Genomic DNA, 26,394 nt, shown 5'->3' with positions numbered 1-26,394 from the left:
AATACACTGCCAACTGTATTTTCATCTATGCCAATATCCCCATATCATCTATATCCCAATCCCCTACTCTAACAAGCTCTCTTGGAGTCACCAAATAACCCCAAACATGTTTCTCCAACTGCCCGCCAGAGACTTATTATTACAATGGTTGTGGCCAGATTCTTGGTTGCATGGCCAAATTATGCTGTAGTGGTTGTGCCAGTGCCTAGATTCTCCAGTGCATGGCCTATTTTTCACCTATGTAAACATCCCCATATCATCTACACTTCACTCCCCTACCATAACAAAGCCTGCTTACAGTCACCACATTAAGCTACCCACCCAGGACCCTGTCTGTGGACTACCACTGTGTACCCGTACGCTCTTCTTCCACCTAAACAAATAACCCCAAATCATCTTTTTCACTCCCCCACCCTTCCCAGCCCCTCTTTCCAACACTGAATTACCCAAAATATGTTTCCCAGCCTTATTCCCCACTGCGGATAGAACATTGAATGCGTTTCTGAAAAATATGATGCACCTCACGCTTTTCACCAACCAATCAGCAGATTTGTCAGGTGTCTGCAGACATCACGCCACCCTCCGTACCAATCAGAAGCCTGTACGGGGACCGAACAGGGAAGTGAGTCAGCGGACCGAACCCAGATATCACACATTTTTTTTAGCCTACTTGTAGCCTGTTTAAAACTTTAGTTGCAGGGACGTCAAAGTGAGAAATTAACACAACAAAACCCCTGAAATTCAGTAAAAGCCACCTTAATTTCATGCCCCTGTTGCACAGCCTATGACCATAATGATGAAATCACATTTCACATCACTGATGACATCACTAACTGCATGTTGTGTGGGAACACTGATGGCAATACAAATCACATCACTTATGCCATTACTGGTGACAACGCTCATTACATTGCATATAATTGATTACATCAATAATGGAACAAGACATAACATCATTTATAAGTCAGCTCATGAAAACTTTGATTACCTTAATAACAGTTTAGGCCATGGACTTGACCATGACAAAAGACTGGGGTCACTCGCAAACATTGAAGGCCATAGCTAGTGGTCGGCTAGTGTAAAAAATACCAATGCGTATGGTTAAAAGCCATGCCTAGTAGCCCATCACTGTTTTAAAATATACAGTGGGCAAGTTGAAAACTGTAGTCAGAGGCCATTGCTAAAGGACATATCTAGTGCCCATTAATATGTCGGAATGTACAGTTGGCACAGCCAAAGGCCATGGCCACTGGCAATTATTGTGTTGAAGACCATGGCTAGTTGATAGTTAGTGTATATTATAAACAGTGGGCACGGCCGAAGGCCATAGGTAGTGGCTGGCTAGTGTTGTATAATACACAGTGGGCATGGCCGCAGGCCATGGCTTATTGCATTTTATTATTTAAAATATACAGTGGACATTGCCCTGTGCAAACTGCTCAAGGTTAAAGGCCATGGCTAGTGGCCCATTTACATGTTAGAATATATAGTGGGCACAGCCAAAGATTGTGATCACTGGCCAGTATTGTGCTAAAGTCCATTGTTAGTGCCTGAGCAGTGTATATATTATACAGTGGACATGGTATAGCTGTATCCACTGGTAAAGGCCAAAAGCTATGGTTTTTAGTTTGTTAGTGTTTTAAAATATTTTGTGCAAATGGGTGAAGCTTGTGACCACTGTCCATAACTGAATGCCATGACTAGCACTCATCCATGAGTTAAAATATATTTGCCCATGCACACTGACCATCACTGAATGTCATTATTAATGTCAATTATGGTTGTAATGTAATTAGTGATGTCATCAGTGATGTAATCTGTGATGTCATCTTTGTGCCCATGGGCTGTGCAACAAGGGTGCAAAGTTAAGGTGGGTTTAGCTGAATTTCAGGGGTTTTGTTGCGTGAATTTTATTTATTTTGTTTTTTTGGTTTTTGTACCCAACTTTATTGGAAACGGTATGATACAAAGATGGTCTTAAATAGCTCCCCTCAGCTGTTTAAAGTTCATCCCCACAGTTGGCTGTGTAACTTGCAGGTTGGACAGACCGCCATAGTCCATTAGCCTCAGCATTTCCTTGGTGTCTGGGTCCACTTCGATGATCTCCTGGTCAAGGGCAGAGACTTCTGGGACATAGTTATCCCTCCTTTCTCTTTCCTCTTCCTGCAGTTTGATGGAGATGCCTCTGACCGGGCCCCTCTGGATACGCTTCATCAAATGGGTGGCATATCCTGCAATTTTGTTGTAGAGCTTCTTACTGGGATGATGGCGATTTCCTCACACACCCGCTTGTTGGTATGGAAGTCATTGCCCAGCCGGGTGTAATACTTCTCTATGATGACCCGGGCGGCCTTTCTCACGGTCTTTGTCCTCACGCATCCCATGTTGGACGGGGCTAGTAGAACAATATCAGGTTTTGTTGCGTTAAGTTCTCACCTTAATGTCCGTGCGACAAATGTTTTTTCCTTGAATTTCAAGGGTTCTGTTATTCCATACATAATTGACATTAATAATACAGACAATTGGGGGTACTTTTGCGCGACACACAAAATGGCCACAGCATGAAAGTGCTCCATCAGAGGCACCGACATATGGTCTAATATCCTGTGATTCTGAGTATCTGCCAGCTGGGAAACCAGTGTTTCATCCAAGCAGAAAGTCTACTGTACACAAGGGTGCCACTGTGGTCCCGTGGGAACCCCTTGTTCTAGAGATACCTGCATCCCTTTGGTCTGTTGTGCAGGCCTGTTTTGCGGAGTGCCCATGGCGGGAAGCCCATCACCTGTCGGCAGCTGCATCTTCTGTGCACTGGCTGGAGCCCGCCTGCACAAGGAACATTCGCCTCAAGGTCAAACTACTTTCACAATGTCCCCCCTCCGTGGAGGGGTCCTAGACTGCCAGTCAGTCCTGACCCCACCAGGGAGCATTTCAGGAAGCTAGCCCCAGCCTCTGCGCATTATCACAGAGAAGCCTAGCCCGGCGGCCAGGCTTAGAAGCGCCCGGCGCGACGTGAGCTTCTACCATATGTGAATCTTTGGACTAGTGAGTACTACGAGGAGCCCCGTGGGCTGCCCCATGACCAGCCAGAGCTCCAGCACTTCGGTGTCCCATGGCACTCGACCCCAGATCCTACACACCAAGGCAAGTGGATCCCGCCCAGATCGGGGTGAGGATCGAACCCCGGGCCCCAGGTGGAAGCACCTTCCCCCGGTGTGGTGAGCACACGGGATGTGACCCGGGACCCAGACACCCAGATGGTAGATTAACCTATTCATCCCTCTCCCGCCAAGCTGCTCCTCGTCCTGCAGCGCCGCACAAGAGGTTGAAGAAGGGGCTGGCCCGGAACAGGGGTGAAACTCTGGCGCACCTTCTGGATTTATGGTGAGTTGGGGTGCTGGAGGGAGGGGAGATTCACACAGGCCTTCCCCCCTCGACCTGCTCCTGCTGCTCCCTGAACTTAGAACCCCCCGAAGCATAGCACTGCACATGAGTTGCGCCCGCGCACTGGTAGGTCCCGGTCCCACCATGCACATAATGCAGAGGAATAATCTCCCAATGATTGGCATCTGCAGCCCCAGCCAGCGGCCCCCCGGTGAGAGTAACCTGCCCAGGAGGCAAACCGGGGCCACTCCACAGGGCCCCGGCTCCTCCCACCCCATTTGAAACCAGCCATGCCCAGCCTACCCCGCACCACCGTGTAAGCTACCCAATACCTCTGAAAGGGCTGACACCGGATGGGGGCTCCTGAATCCTCCCCTCATGTACTCCGACAATAGGATTAATCAGGGTGCCTCACCAAACCAAGAGGGATACCACTAGTCTGAGGCCTCAGCTATACCCTTCCAAAGACTTCTCCTCCCCTGCACTCCCAGAGTTGCGCATAGCCGGCTCTGCCCGAGTATCCAGTGCCCTGGGACCGCCTCTCCCGGTGCCGGGCCTATTCCTAACAGAAGGAGAGGGGACACATAACTGCAACATCTCCATACTTTGAGGGAATGCTTTGTGATATCACGGGAGACACAGCTGTGCCTTGAAGGGTCGGGGACCCGAGCACCAGTACAGCCGCCTCAACATCAGGGTGACCCCCAGGAATGGGAAACCAAAAGAAACCATAAAAAATTGAGCAGTTTGCCAGAACAGAATGGGACCCACTGCAACAGGAGAACAACCATGGCACTTTTCAATTGGACATCTCAGCCCTTAATCAGACCCTGCTGGCACTGAAAAGTAGCACAGATAATCTTGGTGCCAAAATCGACGCGTGTTAGGGAGAATTCTCTGTTTAGACTGAATTTCCTAACCTAGTGAGTCCCCCAGCAGCTTTGCTGGATTTCTGGAGTTTGTTTTTTCCATCCTGCCAAGAGTGAGACTGTTTTTTTTCCCACTCTTGGACATGAATGTGTGTAATTCCTTTGAATGTCAATGGGCTATGGGGTCTTTTACTCCATAGGGTCTCATATGTTTTGCTATGTGTGTTACACTGCACCCTCCGTGCCGTAGCACTGGGGCGTCCTAGCGGACCTCCATCATAGTCTCCATACCCGGGGACTGACTACTGTCTCCCTGGGCATGTAAAGTCACCATTGGCTTTACTAGACCTAAATTTACTAACAGAACTAGTACAAACCCTCCTATTGTGGACGTACTAATAGGGGTAATTCGATTACTCCTGGGTCTGTTATTCGAGGGGGCACTATCCCGTCCCCCCTCGTCGAGTTTTGGCTGGTGGCAGTGGAAACTACTTGTTATATTCGACCCCGAATATAACCCTATGGGATTCTTCCCATTGTTGGAGATTGATACTTTTTCTCGTTAATCTCTAACATACCACCGGTTTACTTATCTTAAATAAGTCTATCAGATGGTATTTTCTGCCAGAACTCAGTTTTTAAAATGGCGTCTGCGTTCATCTCTGTGACTCCTAAACGAAAGGTTGAGCCCTTTGTTCCACTTTTGGCGGACTTCTGTACAGAGACCCTCCAAAGTGGTGACATTCTGTCTGGGTTACCACAGGGGTGTGGGAGGGGGTTTAGGCACCCTGGACCGAGTTGCCTTGCAAACTCCGGTCGCACTCTGGTGTGATTGGCCCAAGTGGTGAGCCTCCCCGCTCACCACTTAGCGTGTTTTGAGTGACAGCTAGGCTGAATGAATGGGGGTTTTCTGCATAAAAGCAGGGCTTTTGGGACTGGATCTTCAGAAGTCGCCACAGGACCTAAGAATCCGACGAGGGTAAAGCTGAGCCAACCTGCAACGACGACACCTCCGGTGGAGCCCTGCTGAACCGACTCACCACTTCCCGACGACAGAGGAGATCTCCCTGCCGGAGAGTCTCTTCCCCTGACTGGTGGGAACAACCAGTCTCCTTTGCTTTTTCTTCGCTCCAGGACACAGTGGTCGAATTGCCCGTGCAGAACACCCCGGCAACCGGATAGCCACTACCCCTGTACCATGACCAAAAGGTGGTGCCTTGTGACGGAGCACTCCGCGGCTGGTCTCTTCCCTGGTGATGCAACGGACTTCACTTTTCTTCAACGACGAGATCATCTCTACTCTTGGCAAAGACCCGTCGTGCATCCACCACCAGGAACAACTGCCCCCGCCGGAGCTGTCTCTCCACAAACAAGGTACCGTGTCCGCCTGGCTTCCCTTTCTGCTGGATAGAGTGAGGGGTCTTAATCCTCGCTTGTCCATTGGGCTACCTCCAAGCTTTCTTTAACTTGCTGTTCTGAACTGGTCCAATCTTTCCATAACAATTTGCGATAAAGACTTGAAGCGCATTTCCACTGAGACACTTTTTGGGACATATCGCCTTGCCTCTCTCCAAGTGGGCCTGGCTTCTGAACTTTGTGATCTGCAGTAGACCCTGCCTTACTTGCCTTGCATTTGTCCGTAAAGTATTGGTACCGAGTTGATTTCATAACCTGCCTTATTTTTCTCTCCCGTCCTAACGAATACTAGAGTGCCATCTAGGTTAAATCATACACCTCTGTCTGCAAATAAGTGATGCCGGTGAACCTTGACTGGACGAACTATTGTTAGGGGGATTGATCTTTTTCTTCGTATTAGTAATTGTGATTGAAGTTGTTTGCTGTATTAGTGCCAGAGTGTTTTCCATAGATGTGTCGTTATGAATAACTACCTTTATATCTTTACACCGAAGCCTTGTTCCGTGTCTACTTGTTCTAATGTGTAGATTGCCCTATTTTGTATACTCCACATACTGCCTAACTCTTCTTGAGGCAGTATGTGGAGTATACAAAATAGGGCAGTCTTCTTGAGGGAAGTCTGACTGCTCAGCCACAGCTACCAAGTCAATCTGTGTGGTACATACTGCTACCAAGTGGGTTTACTGCCAAACACCTGTAGTCCTAAATCTTTTGCAGTGGTCCCAGAGGGAACTGCACAGGTTTCCGCCTAACAACACGTTGACATGTAAGGTGGACGTCTCTGTGATCCAGATTGACAAGCTCTTTGGCAGGATGTCATAAGCAGAAAAGGTTGTGGCCGAGAACGATGACCTGGAAGGTAAATCCAGAAGAAATAACAAAAGGATGACAGGGGTAGCCGAGACCAACCCAATAGACAATATGGAACAGTTAGTGGAAAGATTACTCCTGGAGGTCCTCAATAACCCGCCGGACTCAACCCTATTCATGGTGGAACGAGCCCACCGCTCTCTTGCGACCAAACCACCCCCTGGGTCCCCCGAGAGGGCCATCATTGCACGTATCTTCAATTACCAAGACTGAGACATACTGCTACGGGTGGCAAGAGAAAAAAAGACCCTGAGGTGGGGCTCTGCAACAATACTCCTGTTCCCGGATTTTAGTCAACAAGTGCAAGACCAAAGGAAGCCATTCCAAAATGCAAAAAAACATCCTGAGGAAGAAAGAGGTGCAATATGCAATGTTATACTCAGCTAAACTCAGGGTTGTCCATGATGGCAATACTTTCGTCTTCACTTCTCCGGACACAGCGGAACGATTCACAACTGAAATTCCAGACAATGGGGCATCCCCTCAAGGTCATCCCTGAACAATACTTGAGACAGAATAGGCCACCATTTCTTAGACAAACCCCTCTAAGAGCCAAGCACAGCACGACACATGGAAACTACTAAAGCTACTTCCAACATAAGGAGCGTAAAGTGTGGGAAAGAGATATGGTAATATGCCTCTGACAACGGGAAGCATAGCGGATGCCGGCACCCCCCATGTCCAACGCCAAAGTATTCCTTTTTGGGGTTGTTGTACAATGTTATTGGGGTGATGGGTGGGTCAAGTCGGCCAGTAGATAGGGGTTTCTTGTTTGGGTGAGGGGAGGGGAGGGTGGTAAGTTCTAGGTTTGTTTTATTATATGACACAGCGCCTAAGTGGAAAGGGGGGGAGGGGACTGCCTTCCAAGCACTCACAACACAGGCTACACTCAGCTCTCACTAAGGATCTAGCTCTCTATCTCAGAGGCACACTTGGTATACTCACCTACCTGCCAGCCATTTCAGCCCGAACCCGACATGACGGCCCCTGATACTGATATAATACTTATGTCGTCGAATATTCGAGGCTTCACTAATAGCAAAAAAACTAGAATGATCACGAACTATGACAAGAATCATCACGTAAATGTCCTTTACCTCCAGGAGACCCACTTGAGCAAAGATTACAAACTCCCCCCTATGGCAGGCTGGGGAGTCCATAGATATGGGTCACCACACACATTGCACTCCCGTAGGGTAGCGATATATATGCACTACATACTCAAAGGCTCGATGAGGGGGGCAGATTTGTCTTGGTGGCAGGGGAGATAGCCGGGTGGTCCATTCTCTTCATTAATATATATGCCCCTAGTTATGATTGCTTACATTTTTTCCAAGCATGCTCTGCACACCTACGCACCTTCCCAGGCTATGAGGTGGTATGGGCAGGGGATTACAACATAGCGCTTTCCCTACATCTGGATAGGTCCTCCTCCGTGCAGACGATCCTCCCAAGATCGGCTCATAAATGGAAATCAATTGTAGAAGACTACGCCCTCATTGATGTGTGGTGTCTCCTTTATCCCAATAGATGTGAATTCACTTTCTACTCAAGCGTCCACGGGAGCTCATCCAGGATAGACTATATATACATGTCCCCAGAGTTGGCCCGGGTAACCTGTAAGGCTCAGATATTACCCCACACTTTATCCAACCACTCCCCAGTTCTCGCACATTTCACCGGTCCGATTCAGAGCCTGCGCATGAGAAGACATAGGGCCTCATTACGACCCAGGCGGTAAGTTACCGCCTGGGCCGTGACTTTACCACCATGGCGTAAACTATGTTTACGCCATGGTGGTTGGCGGACTTACCGCCCCATTCCGACCTTGGCGGGGCGGTAAGTCCCCAATCCCCATTTACCCTTCCCCATTCCCATTTTTGCCCCATAGGGCATAATGGGAGTGGGGAAGGCGTTAATTACGCCACCGTAAATTACGGTGGCGTAATTAACTCCATGGTCCCATAGCGCCATGGATTTTAACACCTGCTAAAAGCAGGTGTTAAATCTGCTATGGCGCTAAGGGACCTCGTACTCAGGCGGTAAGGGTCGGCGCTGTTTACGCTGCCGTAAACCCCTTACCGCCTGGGTCGTAATGAGGCCCATAGTGTTTCACTAAGATATACGTAAATCTATCACAGAGTTCTTCCAGATAAATGTTGACTCGGTCCCAGACCCCAGGGTAGTTTGGGAGATCTTTTAAGTCTATGGGCCTGATCACGACTTTGGCGGTAACCCTTAATTCCGGTAGTGCTAATACCGCTGGATTTAAGGGTCTGCCAAATGAGGATTTCGGTGGATTTTGCTCCAGCTCTTAGCTGGGGGGAAATCCGCTGAAAATGTGCGCTATTACCGCCGGCGGGAAATCCGCCGGCGGTAAGAGCGCAAATTTTCCCCTTTGAGCCCAATGGGAATGGGGCATTCCCAAATGGGCTCAATGGGGAATGGGGAATTACATTACCGCTGAACTTGTGATCCAGCGCTATTAGCCCAGGGGAGTTTGGCGGTAGGGCTAATACCGCCAGCAGTAATACCGCCGGCGTTACCGCCAAAGTCGTGATCAGGCCCATCAGGGAATGGTGTATTTCCCAAGAGGGTGGGGTCTTGAAAAGTACTTGCAGATCTATCACGTCCAGAGAAACAGAACTAAGAAATTTAGAGACCCATCAGGCTCACTGTGACTCTCTGGAGCTACGAACAGAGCTGGAACTCAAGAGGGAAGAGATACGTTCTCTGATGTCCAGCGGGGAACGGTTCCTGGGTGACCTGATATTAACGGCCATATACGGAGAGGTGAACCATCCCTGCAAGACTCTAGCCCAACTCGTGATGAGGTCCACAGCCTGGTGGTGGACCCCCACATCAGATTTACCCCACATTATCCTGGAGAAAGCTCTCGCCGAACTGGACGATCTGAGAGGCCTTCTGGGGAGAACAAGGGAACGCTTTGAAAAAAAAGAAATACAACCAGTGGTGGTTACACTTAGGGCTTGGGACCGGTTGGCTGGCAAGATCAGGACAATGGTACCCCCCACCATGGCCATTCACCATATAAGAGGCATACCACTCACACACGAGACATTATTAGTCCTACATTTCTCACTGCTACAGATTCAGACAGTGGTTGATATTGCATCACAGGGCAGAGTTATTACCTGTGAAGACCTTAAAACAAAGGGCATATGGACCCATATAACACTGTTTCTGTACTACCGACAGCAGGAGGTTTTGGCGCTAGATGGCCTAATTTCGCCAATGCACCGTCCATCTCCCAGATCATGACATACACCACTACCCCAATGAGCAACGGAAAATTGGTATCAACCTTATATCACCTGGCCAGGTCTCTCAGATCCCTTCGAGCATCCCTCTATAGAGATAAATGGGAGGGCAATCTGGGGCACTCGCAGACGGACGGGCAATTGAACTTCATCTGCACTCAGCACAAATCCATATCCATTAACAATAGGTTCCGCTTGATACATTTTAAATACCCACATCACGTATCTTATTCCCCTCTCTGACTGAATAATATCTATCCACTCAGATCTTCAAACTGTAAGAGATGCAGCCAGGCAGAAGCAGATTTCTTTCATGTAACCTGGCTGTGCCCCGAGATCCAACCCCTGTGGACGAGGATAGCCAAACAAATGTCCAAAATGGTTGATGTCCACATACCATTATCCCCAGATGTCTGGCTGCTAGCCCTAGTAGAAGAGGGCACTAGTAGCGGGAACCAGCTGGTGGGTATTGCCTCTGTAGTAGCTAGATCACTTATAGCACGTGCTTGGGATACCAGCAGGCCTCCTACATTTCAAACCTGGCTCAACGCAATGTCAAACTGTGAGCAAAGAGAGACGCAGTAGAATTCAACAATTCCACAGCACTGTAGGCCCATGGATTACTGGGCAGACTTTAGGAGTCACATGTCTGAGGAGCGGGAACCACGGAACACATCGCAGGGCAAGGATACCCTTTCACCTCTCACCACTATTACTCCTCCCAAAAATTCCCCCCATTTATTGTTGATTGCTGGAGGGGCCACTCAACCGCTCGACCACTGCGACAGGAGAAGACCTGAACACCCACATTAAGGCCAGGTGGCTCGGGACATGGCCCGATGCACGCCCCTGTGGTGGGCTGGAGCCCCAGGTGGAGCTGAGTACCGACATGGTGTACCGATAAAATTGTACTAGACTGTTCTGTACCTTGTTAATTGCTGTGTATGAAAAATGGAAGGAACTGGGGGAGAGGTTTGATAGGCGCTGTACTTCGTTTGGAGCGTTGGGTTTGTTTTTCTCCTTCATGTTCTTGTCTTCTTTTATTCTAGGTATGTTACGTTATAACAATAAAAACAATTTAAAAAAATAAAAAAAATAATACTGACAATTGGGCCTTTCAAAATGATGTATCATGTGTAGGAAGTAAAATAAAAAGCAATTGTGCACCCATATTCCCCCAAATAACTTTATTCTTAAAAATGTTTCATTCTATATTAATTTAACTTTGTTTGCAATTATATGTACTGTTAACAAATAGAAACGTATAATAGTGTTACAGTAACTGTGTACACAGAGTAAACTGATTATATCTTAAAACACATTTTTTACAACAGAACTGCCCACGTAGATATGTACATGTGTTTAAAAAATAAAATAGTTTATTGCTGCGCCTACAGAGGTGGTTCATCTGCAAAATTGCCAGCCATGTCAGTCGAAGGCCCACAGTTCCCTAGATGCAGCCATATATCTTTGCACCTATCTCTACAACACAATCGCATTTTGAGCTCCTATGTTGTGTAGCCGCATCAACATACGGGCCAATGGCACAAGAAGATGCATTGACGCGCCTACGCCCACGCCGTCGCGTGACATCCGCCCATACAAAATAAACCAATAGTATGTCAAGTTACATTGACACAGCTACGCATCCACATCAGGCACCCTACAACCAATCATATTACGTGATGCAGCTTCGCGCCAACACGTCTTTGTTAGCCATGTGCAAACACCACCCACTCACACGCCCAGAATCATGGATGCATCATGGATGCATCTACGCCCATGCCATATCACGACATCTGTGTGTAAAATACCATCCAATCAGCGGGCACGGCAGTCTGTAGCCATGAAGAATCACCACACCAAAAAGAAAAGAAGTTTACATTTATATTGCTTTCTGTAATTGCTAGTGAAAGAGTTTCTGAGTAACAGCAAGCACTTTTTGCATGTCATCCCTTAAATCCTTCATCTTTTCTACCCTGTTTTACCCTAATCCTATTTTCCTTTGTCTTGTGATTTGTTCAGTTTGTCTATTTTTTGTTTGACCTTTTTTTTTACTTTTTCATTTTTCGGCATTGTCTTTTTTGAGTTGTCATTTTTATTATTTTACATATTTCTCCCCGTTAGGACATTTCAACATGTCCAGCCACGAGAGAAGCAGCACTGATGATGACATTATCGTTTGGGTTCCGAATCCATCACCACTGAGGAAGGAGGCAACTGGAATGCAAACCACTGTAGACAGTTGGAACTTCAAATACAAATCATTGTTCCTGGAAAAAAAGAGGCAGAGGAGCTCCTTTGCATAATATGCAACAAAACTCTATTTTTTGGGCCTTCCAATGTTCCTCCTCAAAGCCTAGGAACAGCTATTATGATAAATCTTCTAGTACGAGTCCACTGGGATGATGTTGTTGATGAGTATCAAAAAGCACAGAATTATCATAAAAGAAAAATGCATGAGTCTTATTTCCTGCTTCGGCAGACATCAACACCACCCGCAGCACCTTCATCCACAAGTGCAGCAACATCACCAACTGGAAATGAAGCCTCATCTTCCACAGTGGTGTCGACTGCACAGACTCTTGTTTTACCAACTCCCGATCTTTCCATGATACAAGTCATGTGTAAAAATGCCTTGAATGGGTAGTCAAGGGAGATGCCACAATTGAGCAATGACATAAGAAAATCGCTGAACATCACCTGTCATGCTTGGTTTTTTTTGTTGCAATTTTTCCCCCTTCTTTTCTAACATTTAAAAAAATAAAATAAAATAAAAATATATGTTGCTTTTTATTTTAATTCCCTTTGTTATATGTTTCATCCTGATGTGTTTTCCTCCCCTATTCCACGTCCTCTTTTGACCCGCATAACAGCCCTTTCAAGGACGACCTTTTGAGTTATAAATATAGATAAAATTGAACACAAATTGCTAAATTATATTACAATATATATTGTGATTAATTTTATGCAGTTGCAGTAATTAAAATTTTGCAATTGTTTGTTTGGAGGCACGGTTATACTGCTAACAGGTGAAGCAGTTTACCTGTGAATAAAAGCACCCAAGTCGCTGTTCGCTTTAGCCACATAATCAAAAACCTGTAATTCATTGGCTGAGGCTGTACCCGCGGATAAAATATATAGAAAAATACAACTCTATGACTGTACATGCTTTATAGATGTATATATCACATTGATCAATACTTACCAAATACCTTTATTCGTGTTCTCTTCTTTCTTCCATATTAGTAAGTATGAAACAAAATGAAATGTAGTTTATAACAAAATAAAAACGGATTGTATTCCCAGTACACAACCATTACGAGGTTGCATTCATTTATCATACTATAAAGGAAAACATTCTTGTTGGAGAAAAAAAAAAACCTCTCTATTTTTACCATTTAACAATAATTATATATACATATACATATAAAAATTATACACAATCTCCCTGTCTACAAGTACATACATAATAACATGTAAAATAAAAATGTAAATCATTTTATAAAATAAATATTGTAACAAAGAAACACCCTTCAGATAATAACACTTTCAAAAACTAAGAGCTGCTACAGTCCAGTATAGGAAAAGAAAGCCACTATTATCACCTCAACTAAACTAACCTTTAGGTAACTACAAACTGGGCTTTTCATCAGCAGATTCTAAAAGATTTCCCCACAACATCAACAGTTCGTACACCAATAAAGCCATTTCACTACAAAGAAGATATGATAAAATACCGTACAAATATTATTTAATATTACATTATGACAAATTCACAGATTAATGTATGCAACCGTAACCAGGGAACCAAGACATACAACCTTACTATGTCTTCATTTTTACAAATAAATAAAATAAATGAAGACATGCCACAATGAAACATTATTTTGAGTATTAATCTTTTTAAAGTATAGGCAGACTTACCGCCCCATTCAGAGGTGAAATACTCACCTCGGAATGGGGCGGTAAGTCTGCCAACCACCATGGCATAAACGTAGTTTACGCCATGGTGGTTTTGGTACAACCCAGGCGGTAACTTACCGCCTGGGTCGTAATGAGGCCCTTTGTATTTAAACTTCTATAGGCACTGATAGTTGTACACAGTGTGCATACGTTTTTAAATATATAGATATGCATTCTAAATATGATAATGTCTTTCATAATTTGGTGTGCATCCATTTTTGGCCACCTACACACCTAACAAGCTAAAGACAATTTTCCTGAACCTACCATACAAAATAGAAAACATGCACAATTTAATGACTGGATAAATTAGGCAACTTTTCTGAAAACGTCACACTGCATACAAGTTATTTATACATTTAACAAACTAACCCTTTCGGTAAGGTATTTTAATGTTTTATTTAATTTAGAATACTTTTATAAAACATTGTGTGCATACTTATTTTCATCACCTTTACACATAAAAAGTAATTACAGTATAACTAAATTAATCCCTAAAATTCTTATCAGTAGTTACATTTTATTTATTGTTCAAACATTGTACTATATGGTTTTGATATCTACAACCTACTGTGTACTTGTTTCATTTGTAAACAGTCATGCCTTTATACACTCCCTAACATTCAAAATAATGTACATAGAACCATTCATGTAATCTCTCACTTAAGTTGAATAATTGCACATATTAAAATATGCAGTGTTTTACACAATAAGACAGAAGTAGGACATTGCAGTATGCTATTTTCTCTTTTAGTTTATATACTCTTCAGAATATTACCTCTATATTTTTTCATACTATTTTAAAGTACATCCTCTTAACAATCCATCTCCTACTTTATATGAAAACATGTATTACCCTATTCTTCCATGTCAAACTTTTATTTTGCATGTTTATATTCACAAAACATGTTACAAATATATTTCCAAACTTTAGTTCTAACAACATCAAGTAAGCATTCTTTAAATCCTTTGGCAATGTAGCTTGGTGTGTGATTTTATAGTCATGAATAACAAGCCAATCTACTTCTGTACGCACCCATGTCCTGAAAAGTTCACATTAGAACAGGACTTCAAGACTTGTCATTGTCCTCAAGCCCAAGGATCATATTTTTCTAGCTCCGAAATGTGTTCAGTGGCTTCCAGTGGCAGCAGGGATCAAGTTCAAGACGCTCTGCATTGTCTACAAGGCTTTCTGGGTGCCTGACCTGTGAGAAACCTGAAGGTGTCTCACATGCTGATACCCTGGGATTTGTCAGCCAGGTGGCCACGACAAGGCCAATCCTGTTGGATCCAGTTCCTGGGAGTGAACCAGTGTGGGATGATCACCTGGGTGAGGGGTCCTCGGGGAGTCGAAGTGGAACACTGAATTGTGAGATGTGGTACCCCTTCCCTACAACACCTTTTCCCTATCCTACCAGGTAGGATATTTAGGAACTGAACCCCCTGTCCCTCTTCCCAACACAGGAACTTTTTCACAGACTACTCACCATGAGCGTCAGCAGGACTATCCCCCCCTTTCTCGAAAGTATTTTTCTGGATTTTCCTAAACTTACTAGTGAAAACTACAATCCACATAATTCCTCCCCTCGGTCCCTTTCTAATGCCACTGAGACGGGGAGGAGAGAGATTGGCAGGATGGGGATTACCAACAGAGAACCACAGACAACAGCCTCTCCCCTTACTACAGCAGACTGTCCCGCTAACGAGGACAGGCAGAGCCAGGCATTCCCTTCCAAGGACTCACACCTAGTTCGAGTTAAAACTCCCATGAAGTATAAAAGGTGAAGCTGGAAAGCACACTCTGAGCGAGTAGGGTATGCTGGAAGGTGCAGGAAGCCGGAGGAAGACCCGAAGAGCTGCAGAAACTCTGGGAGACATAGAGGAGGAGAAAACCACCCTGGCACTGGTCCTGTGAGTCCAGAGGAGACTTCACTGTGGAGTGGGAGCTATACCTCCAGAAGGAAAGACCAGGGCAGCTGGGGTTGCCTGGCGGTACTCACAGTAAGACTCATCCCCTGCCCCAGTCAGGTGAGCCCAGGTCTCTGAGGGTCAGCGAAAGCGACCCTGACCCCAGCACAAAATCCCCTTTTAGCACCTGTAGCTCCCAATGCCAACTGAGGTCTGGGGAGCTGAGAAGTGGGTTTAAACTCATGACAGTGCATTCTGGGACTGGAAGTCCCAAACCCTTTTTGAAAACTGAATTGTGAGAGGAGACTCGAGCCCGGCAGAGGGAAGTCTTCTTTATAAACTTTGTGAGAGGGGTGGAAACCCGGCAGAGGGAGACCCTTGTGAACTTTGTGAGAGGGTCCTACCCAGTGGAGGGAGGCCCTGGAAAACTGAACTTTTGTGCAAGTAACTGGCACCAGAGATAGAGTGGTCCGGCGCCACATGGGCGCTCATTCAAAGGTCTCTGGCTGGTGCCCCCTGTCCCAAACCAGAAGAAACAAGTACCAAGAGGACTTAGGGGAGGCTGGTGTAAGGTATCAAGGTGATCATACGAGGGTCAAACCAAACCCCTTGTACAATGAAAAGTCTTTGACACTTTGTGGAGGCAAACGTGAACCTGACTGAGAGATGCCTTTGAATTAAGGTGAACCCTAACACACCCTGGAACATAGCAATGAATGAACTGAGCGAAGCCTGACTGGGGGCTTTAGAGAAAGCCTGACTGGGGCTTTAGAGAGAGCCTGACTGGGGCTTAAGGTCAAGCTTGACTGGGGTGTGAGACCCAGACTTAGGTAAAAGGAAGAACCCAAAGGGTCCAGCATGACTTTTTGTTGTGAACTGTGGCAAATGTGAACCCGACAGATTGATGCCAAGAGAAAGTTAAGGAAAGGGAAGCCCCACTTTCTGATGAAATTTAGAAATTGCAAAGTGTGTACCCAAAGGAGGGAATTGTGAAGCAGGCGTTTGCACCAGGGTGCGTTTGCGTTTGCACCAGGGTGAGGTGAATCCCATGTCAACTGTGAAGCCTGCACTTGCGTATGCTTACAGAGTGGCCCAGCGAGATGTGATCACCCTTCAGAAGTCTATTCTTAAATTGTCGAGTGCTTTGAAAGGCTAACGCTGAAAGAAGGATCAGAGCCTGGCTGAGGGGGATACTAAGGTGAAGAGTAATCACCCGATGTGGAGATACAGAAGGAACTTTTGTTTTGTTGTTTTTGGCATACGAGGCCCTCTGAAGTAAGAGACTTTGCTTGAGCAGAGACTTTGGCACAGAAGGCCCTTATATAGAGAAAAGGAACTGTAAACTCATGCCAGAGAAGCCCAAGAGTGTGCTGTGCTCAAGAGTCCCACCTTGTCACGAGCTAAAAACGTGGAGAAGGGAGACCCCAGCAATAACATCCTGACTTATTATTTTGTGAACACTACTTTCTTTTCCTGCAAACATTATCCCACATTATTTTTCAGCATAGCGGTAAGGATTGTCAAAGGATTCTTTAGTATAGGCCCTTTTTATTAGATTAGGCATTCATCTCATCCATTTTTACAGTTTAATAAACACCCTTGAACTGTGATCATTTGTGTCTGTCTTATTTTTATACCATGCCTTCCTTACAGATCGCACAATGTCCAACTCTCTCATCCTAAATATCTGCCTATTCGAGCTCTGTGCTCCACCACCTCCAACTCTCTGAGGGTCAGTTGCTTTTCCAAACAAAGAGTTAGGGGCAGATCTCTTACTTCGACTGGGACCTCCCTCTGGAACAGCCTCCCCGCCTCTCTGAAACTTGAGCAGAAACAGCTCTGGTTCTGGTAGCAACTCAAGAATGTTCTCTTTGCTTCTTCCTTCTCTCTTCCTCTCCCTTTCTGATCACCTGCCTCATCCAAGCACTGATCACCTGGTCACCCTCTAAACTTGGGCCCACGTCCTTGCCTGTTCAGCTGCAATCCTGCACAGCCTCTAGCTCCCTGCACTTGTGATCTGTATCTGTAACCCTACATTCCCATCTCTGGCACTTACTCGCCACCCGTTGGGTGCACTTATGAGTACCCGCACTTGCCACCCGTTGTCTGCACTCCTTTGTCCCGCACTTCTCCATCCTCCCCCACCATTGGCACTTCGCCCCTCACCCTCTAAATGACACATGGCCTGGTAAGAATGTTGTTTTTGTTGTTTTGTCCTCCCTTTGTTTCCCCCTCCTTGTCTTGTTGCACCTAGCAACACATCTGTACAGGCGCGTCATAAATGCCATATTATATCAAATCATATCATACCCTTAACAAACCGGGTCTGGTCCTTGTGCAATAGTCTGGGAAATAGTGGGTCCAGCCTCAGGACAAGCACCGTGGCACAGAATTTAGCCTCAGTGTGAGTCAATGAAATGGCTCTATAATTCTTAATGTCCCTACAAGCTTCTCCAGGCTTGGTAATGGGTCCTGGCTTTGTAGAACATCTCACTAGGAGCCTCCCGTGAGAGTGTAAGATTCAAAAGCAGCTGTCATCTGGGTGATAATGTCTCCCTAAATGCCTAAATGCCTAATTAAAATCAATGGCCAAACCATCAGGTCCTGGAGCTTTGCCCTTCATATTATTTAATATGGCTTCTGGTTTTTGCAGCTAAAGCTATGTCCTCTTCTAATGCCCCAAACGCCTCTTGAGGAAGTGTATCTGCCTTTGGTGGGGAGTACTGTTCAAATACTCATCCATCAGCATATCTGGTGGGTAAGAATCTGGGGTGTAAAGAGATTCAAGGAATTTTGCAAACTCTTGCAATATCATTGTCCCTACAGATCAAATTTCCCTCCACTCCCAAGGCTGAGACATTATTGTTGTGGTTTCGGGCTCTGAGATAGTTTGCAAGCATGGAGACAGCCTTTTTGGCACCTCCAAAATATTTGGAATTGCACTTCAGGAGAACCCAGAAACTATACTTGATACATTGTAATTGTATTTCACTTTAATCCGATCTCTTAGCCTCTGTTACGATGGGGTCCTCATATATGGGAGTTCTAACACTTTTATCTTCCCCAGTGTCTCTTGTGCCAACTTTGTCACCTACTTATTTCTTACCGCTACATACCCTATTATGTGTCACCTTAGCAAGGCTTTGTAGGCATCCCATATTACACTAGGTTTCAGTGACATCTCACCATTAACCAGGGTGAATTCCCTTGTAAATTGGCTTATCAAATCTTTAAATTCTGGAAAGGCCAGCAGGTTATTATTGAGACACCACTTCCCATTCCCAGATGAAGCCCCTCCCAATCCAATGCAATGACTACCTGAGCATGGTCCAATATTAATATGGGGGATATTTCAGCTCTGAACACTCTTTTCAACAGGCCCTTTCTCATAAACACATAATCAATTCTTGAATGTGAAGCATTTACAGGAGAATAGAAAGTATACTCTGGTGCCGAAGGAATGCAGCATCTCCACACATCCTCTAGGATATTGCACTAGATAAACTGTTGAAATGCTTTGTACTACATTTTGAGTTCCTAGCCATGATATGATCACATGGGAGAGTGCAATCACCCACAGTTATCATATTCGGGGACAATAGCCTTTGGGCCAGCACCTTAACATAATGCCAACATTCAGGATGCAATTTATTGGGGGCATAAATATTACTTATTGACAGAGCACTCCACCAATACCAATCTGCCACATTCATCCATACTGATGTTCCCAAAGCAGATGGAGATACTCTTATGTTCCGGTCCATGAACGGCGAGCCCATTGCTTCTTTAATCTCTGTGCTTCATTTACCAGAAGGTGTGCTTCTTCTATAAGAACTATATGAGCTTCCAGTCTCCACAGGTGAGTTAGAACTCGCTGTGTCTTTTGATGGGACCCAGAGGCCTTTTATATTCCATGAAACAATGTTTATCATAGGACAGCACCATCAATGCTGGAGAGTTATTGCTTATTGAAGGTACCACAGAATTTCCAGGGGTCAGATAGGCTACTCGCCCGAGGAGAGCGTAATACATGTGCCCCAACTAGCCAGCCCATCCACACCCCCACCTCTGAAGTTTATCTGCAAAAGGGGAGAAAGACACACACAGACACATAAGGGAGAAAACAAATATAAACCAAAGACGTATAGCCACATAAAATAATTGCAAACTCTCCTGCCCCATCACCCACAACCATCTTGTCGCCTTCTCACAGCCCTACCACCCTTGGCCTTATGAAGCACATTTCAACCCAAATACAAACCCATCTCACTGAGAGCAGTGTACTCTCCAGCTATTTTGGGGTATCAGAGAAGGGTAGTAACGTATCAGAGCCCCTACGGCCCTGTATCCACTCACAAAAATATAGAACACTGTTAGGAAATGCGAGTTAACCACAGTCACCTGTCTGCTGCTTCATATAACATCCAGCTTACTTGTGATCTGCCTTAACCTGAGAAAGGCTCTGGCTATGACTTCTTGTTGGATTTGAAAGAGGACATAGATGTGTCCTGTGCATCTCAGTTAGCCAAAGGTGCATTAACAATATCTTGTGGGCCAGACCCATAACTGCTTGAGGGGCCTTTCCTGTACCTATAGTGGGACAATCTAGCTTCCACCTACCTAGGGGGACCTGGAATTCACACTGATCAATGTCATGATACTTGGCCCCCGCTATCGTCCATGTAAAGAGGAGGAGCCGTGTCCATGGCGTGATCGGATTTCACCTCTAGAAATCACCATAGGTCATGGGGATCGTCAAAGAACTTTGATGACCCCAATTCATTAGTAATCACCATTTGGCAGGTGACAAGAGTCCATAACGCAACCCTCTATGACATAGCTCAGGGCCTATTGCAAGGAACTGCTTTCTTGTGGTTACTGTGCTCTTAAAAATGTCTTTGGCAATGTAAACTGGATGACCCTCAAAGGTCACCTTGTCTGTCGTTTTCCTCACTGCCTCAAGGACCTGGACCACCTGATTATGTTATGTTATGTTGATTTGCACAATGCACTGCTACCACCCCGGGGCAGTCTCCAGGTGCTTGCGTTGCTCTGAAAAAAAGGGGGGTGGGAAGTTAGTGGGGAATAGTGAGAGGTTAGATTCAGAACCAAGAGGAACTGGCTTCTGTGGGTGTTGTTTTGCATGTGGTAGTTTGTGAGGCATTGTTCATTGTAATTGTAATCATAATTGTTTATTTATAGAGCCCTTTTACACAGGTGAAGTGCTTCAAAGCACTTCAAGGCAGGATGGGAACATGGGAATACAGAGAGAGTCATTCTTAGGCCTGGACATTTCCGAATGATCTTGCAAAATGTCTAGCTAAACTTGGCCTGATGGCCTTACTACAAGTGCAGGTGTAAGACAAAAGGAAGGAGAGAAGGATGAGGAGAGGAAGAAGAACATACAGTCTTTAAGCTACTGTATTTGGCCAACAATGTTTCAAGTAGTCCAAGTGCGTGACAGATGGTAAGGCAATAAGGGGGATAGGGGAGGAGAAGGACATACAGAAAAAAAAGAAAAAGCTACCGTACTAAGCCTGGTGGACCAGACCCAGTACATTCTAGGTAAAGTAAGTGCCAGACATGGAATGAAAGGGAGGGGGGGAGGGAACAAGTGTGCCCAGTCCAGGACATAGGTTAAGTACCGAGAGGTTACCATTCACAAGAATGAGTAAAGAAGTGCATAAGTGGTGGGTGGAGTGCAGAGGCCTAGGGGTAAGTGCGAGGACTGACGGTAGAGCTGAGGTTCCTGAGGTGCATCAGGTGACCTGTCGGCGAACAGAGCTGAGTTAGGGAGAGGGCGGTAGGTGAGAGTAGAGAGGCTGTTAACAAGGGAGAGGGAGAGAGAAGGAAGAAGAGATGAGGAGGGTCTTGATGCATTTCCGGAACTTAATTTTATCAGGCTCAAAATGGAGACAGGCAGGGAGGCCGTTCCAGAGGGAAGTGTCTGCAGAGTAAAAAGATCTGCCCCAAATCTCTGTTTTGAAAATCGGCTCACCCGGAGGGAGTTGGAGGCGGACAAATGGAGGGCTCTAGAAAGAGAGTATTTAGGGAGAGAGAGTTGAAGGTATGGAGGGCCCTTGCCCCAGAAAGCCTAGTGGACTATGCAGAGGGTCTTTAACGTGATCCTTGTAGCCAAAGGGAGCCAGTGGAGGGATTTCAGTGCCGGAGAGATGACGTCCCTGGGCTTGAGGCCAAGGACCAGTCTTGCGGTTCTGTTCTGGATGAGTTGTAGGGGTCAGAGAGTGAAGGTAGGAAGATTGAGAAAGCTACTGTTGCAATAGTCCAGTCTAAAGAGAACCAGGGATCTGCAGACGGTAAGCCTCTGGGGGAAGGTGAGGAAATGTTGACTACCTCTGAGGAGGTGCAGCTGGTAGTTGGATTTTTTATAGATGTCCGAGATGTGAAAGCAGAATGAGAAACTGGAATCAAAGATGATCCCTAGATTTTCTGCCTCACTGGTGGATGAGGGTGCAGGGCCAAGAGAGGCCGGCCATAGTGACAGTGGGAAAGTGAGAGCAGGGGTCCCAAAGAGGATGATCTCTGTCTTGCTGGCATTGAGACAGAGATTGTTCGCAGCACACGAGGACTGAATTGTGGCCAGACCGTCAGGGATGAATGAGGAGGAGGAGGCCGAGGGTAGCCTGCAAGAGACCTGTGTGCCATCCGCATAACACTGAAAGTTGGAGGTGAAGTCAGAGATCATGCTGGCTGAAGGGGCCACGTACATATTGAAGAACCAGGGGGAAAGGTTGGATCCTTGGGGGACACCAAAAGTGGAGAGAGTGATAGTGGAGAGAAAAGGCCACCCTTTTACCTGGGAAAAGCAGCCAATGAGAAAGGAGGCAAGCCATGCCAGGGCCTGATCTGTAATCCCCATTGTATCATGGAGACAAGATACCAAGAAGTAGTGGTTTACTATGTCAAAAGCAGAGGAAAGGTTGAGAAGAATGAGGACAGAGGGAGAGTTAGTGTCAAGATTTGAGAGCAGGTTTTCACGGGTGTTCAGAAGAACAGTTTATGTGCCTCTGGATGCTCTGAAGCCAAACTGATGGGCATGGAGACAATCAACAGAGAAGAAGGAAAATATGGGCTCATCAGCCTTGCTTTCTCAGGTTTCCCTGTCTGATGCACTGTCCCTCATCATGTGCAGAGCAGTCCGAGCGTGTGTGCCCCTGGGGAGTTCCCTATTGTCGCAATCACAGTCTGTTCCTCGCCTGCCCATTTCATTCGACGGCAGCAACGAGGTGTCCTGGGGTGGAGCTCATCTGCCAGTGGCTGCTCTCGATTAATTCTGCAATGGAGCCCCACACAAGCCGGTCCTCCATGCATCTCGCTGCCCCCCACCCCCTTGGATCAAGCACCACCTGTACTGCGTGACTCACATGCTCTTCCAAACAGGAAAAAAGGGAGCAGCTAAGGAAATACTGATGTATGCTCACATTTATTATAATTGATGTGGACACAGGGCCTGGAGCTCATTTGTTAGGCAGCCATTTGTGTGCAGCCGGCCACACCCCACATGCTGCCTACATTTTTATATCAAGGGGGAAAAATGTTGATGAGCAGCCCCAAAAACTATGAAGGACTTTTTGCATGTGTAGGTGTAAGTGGTCCTGAAAATCAAAAATAAAGGAAATGAGATATATGCCCCTGAGCTATCCTCCCGAGACATGTGTTAATAATATTTGGTTTTATGTGTCATTTCTGTTCATTACCATTCAAAGTAATAAGAAAATATTAACAGTTAGTTTCTAACCCAGTTCCCCTTAAATCTCAATTTTCCATGTTGTTTGTTGAAACTTCTACACTACCAATGTTGTGCTCAGGAAACATGAGCAAGTGTGTATAAGCTTACGATCACTCTGGTACATCACTATGTACTCAATGCCACCTTTATTTCTTTATTTTATTTCTTTATTTAACATTTATAAAGCGTGTTTAGCCCAAGGGCATCAAGGCGCTGGATACATAAGAGACTGAGGGGGTAATTCATAGAATTCAGCGCACAAGTGGCGCACGCGGCTGGCGCACAGTGTGCGCGTGCAAATCCCTGCGCCAGCCCTGCGCTAAAATACATTTCCACGCACAGCGTATTCATGGATTCCAGCCACCAAAACCAGCCGTGGCGCACAGTGGCGCAGCGACCCTGCAGCAGCTCCAGTTATGCCCCCAAGAATGCCCCTTGCGCAGGGAAAAGCCATCAAAATCCCCAATCCAGCGCAAAGGGCTGCGCTAACCCTGTACCAGCACGGCAAGCGGGGTACGTGTATCACTGGGGTGCGCGGGAAGTTCCTCACGTGATTTCAGCTGGGTACGTGTATTTCAGGGGTGCGCGGGAAGTTCCACACGCAATTCCATCAGGGTACGTGTATATCAGGGGTGCGCGGGAAGTTTCACAAGCGATTTCAGCTGGGTATGTGTATTCCAGGGGTGCGCTGGAAGTTCCACACGCGAATGTCCTGGGTATGTGTATTTCGGGGTGCGTGGGAAGTTACACACGTGAGTTCAGCAGGGTACATGTATTTCAGGGGTGCGTGGAAAGTTCCACACGCGATTCCATCAGGGTACGTGTATATCAGGGGTGCACTGGAAGTTCCACAAGCGAATGTCCTGGGTACGTGTATTTCGGGGTGCGCAGGAAGTTACAGACATGAATTCAGCAGGGTACGTGTATTTCAGGGGTGCGCGGGAAGTTTCACACGCGATTTCAGCTGGGTACTTGTATATCAGGGGTGTGCTGGAAGTTCCACACGCGAATGTCCTAGGTACGTGTATTTCGGGGTGCGCAGGAAGTTACACACGTGAATTCAGCAGGGTATGTGTATTTCAGGGGTGCGCGGAAAGTTCCACACGCGATTCTATCAGGGTACGTGTATATCAGGGGTGCGCTGGAAGTTCCACAAGCGAATGTCCTGGGTACGTGTATTTCGGGGTGCGCAGGAAGTTACACACGTGAATTCAGCAGGGTACGTGTATTACTGGGGTGCGCGGGAAGTTTCACACGCGATTGGCCCTGTGCGAGCGTGGTACGTGTATTACTGGGGTGCCGGGAAGTTTCACATGCAAATTCAGCAGGGCACGTGTATTTCAGGGGAGCGCGGGAAGTTTCACACGCGATTCCATCAGGGTACGTGTATATCAGGGGTGCGCGGGAAGTTTCACACATGATTTCAGATGGGTACATATATTTCAGGGGTTCCGTGCCAGCAGGTCCCCACTCATGTCCAACTCATGTCCCCCTGTACCCCCACCCCCCAGCAATGTGGGGCACCCTCCACCAGGCCCCCAACTCATGTCCCCTGCACCCCCACCCCCAGCAGTGCAGGGCACCCTCCACCAGGCCCCCAACTCATGTCCCCCTGCACCCCCAACCCCCAGCACTGTGGGGCACCTGCCAGCAGGCCCCCACTCATGTCCAACTCATGTCCCCCTGCACCCCTACCCCCCAGCACTGTGCGGCACCATCCACCAGGCCCCCACACATGCCCCCCTGTACCCCACCCCCCAGCATTGCAGGGCACCCTCCACCAGGCCCCCAACTCATGTCCCCCTGCACCCCCTCCCCCCAGCACTGTGGGGCACCTGCCAGCAGGCCCCCACTCATGTCCAACTCATGTCCCCCTGCACCCCCACCCCCCAGCACTGTGGGGCACCATCCACCAGGCCCCCACACATGTCCCCCTGTACCCTAACCCCGCAGCAGTGCAGGGCACCCTCCACCAGGCCCCCAACTCATGTCCCCCTGCACCCCCATCCCCCAGCATCCAGGGGCACCCTCCACCAGGCCCCCACTCATGTCCCCCTGCACCCCCACCCCCCAGCACTGTGGGGCACCTGCCAGCAGGCCCCCACTCATGTCCAACTCATGTCTCCCTGCACCCCCACCCCCCAGCACTGTGGGGCACCCTCCACCAGGCCCCCACACATGTCCCCCTGCACCCCCACCCCCCTGCAGTGCAGGGCACCCTCCACCAGGCCCCCACTTATGTCCCCCTGCACCCACACCCCCCAGCACTGTGGGGCACCCTCCACCAGGCCCCCACTCATGTCTCCCAGCACCCCCACCTCCCAGCAATGCAGGGCACCCTCCATCAGGCCCCCAACTCATGTCCCCCTGCACCCCCACCCCCTAGCACTGTGGGGCACCTGACAGCAGGCCCCCACTCATGTCCAACTCCTGTCCCCCTGCACCCCCACCCCCCAGCACTGAGGGGCACCCTCCACCAGGCCCCCACACATGTCCACCTGCACCCCCACCCCCCAGCACTGTGGGGCACCCTCCACCAGGCCCCCACTCATGTCACCCAGCACCCCCACCCCCCAGCAGTGCAGGGCACCTGGCAGCAGGCCCCCACTCATGTCCAACTCATGTCCCCCTGTAACCCCACCCCCCAGCACTGTGGGACACCCTCCACCAGGCCCCCACACATGTCCCCCTGCACCCCCACCCCCAGAAGTGCAGGGCACCCTCCACCAGGCCCCCACTCATGTCTCCCAGCACCCCCACCCCCCAGCAGTGCAGGGCACCTGCCAGCAGGCCCCCACTCATTTCCAACTCATGTCCCGCTGTACCCCCACCCCCCAGCAGGGCACACTCCACCAGGCCCCCAACTCATGTCCCCCTGCACCCCCACCCCCGAGCACTGTGGGGCACCCTCCACCAAGCCCCCACACATGTCCCCCAGCCAACATGTCATCAC

At 47.5% G+C, this 26,394-nt stretch overlaps 1 pseudogene; it reads right to left on the bottom strand.

Annotated features, from left to right (window-relative positions):
* Positions 1–1,945: 1,945 nt before the first annotated feature.
* On the bottom strand, positions 1,946–2,398 carry LOC138582015 (small ribosomal subunit protein eS17-like; annotated as a pseudogene).
* Between the last annotated feature and the right edge of the window lie 23,996 nt (positions 2,399–26,394).

This window comes from Ambystoma mexicanum, chromosome 1p (genome assembly GCF_040938575.1).
Source record: "Ambystoma mexicanum isolate Mex_15411 chromosome 1p, UKY_AmexF1_1, whole genome shotgun sequence".
Classification (NCBI taxonomy): Eukaryota; Metazoa; Chordata; class Amphibia; order Caudata; family Ambystomatidae; genus Ambystoma; species Ambystoma mexicanum.
This window is presented reverse-complemented; position numbering and strand designations above follow the sequence as displayed.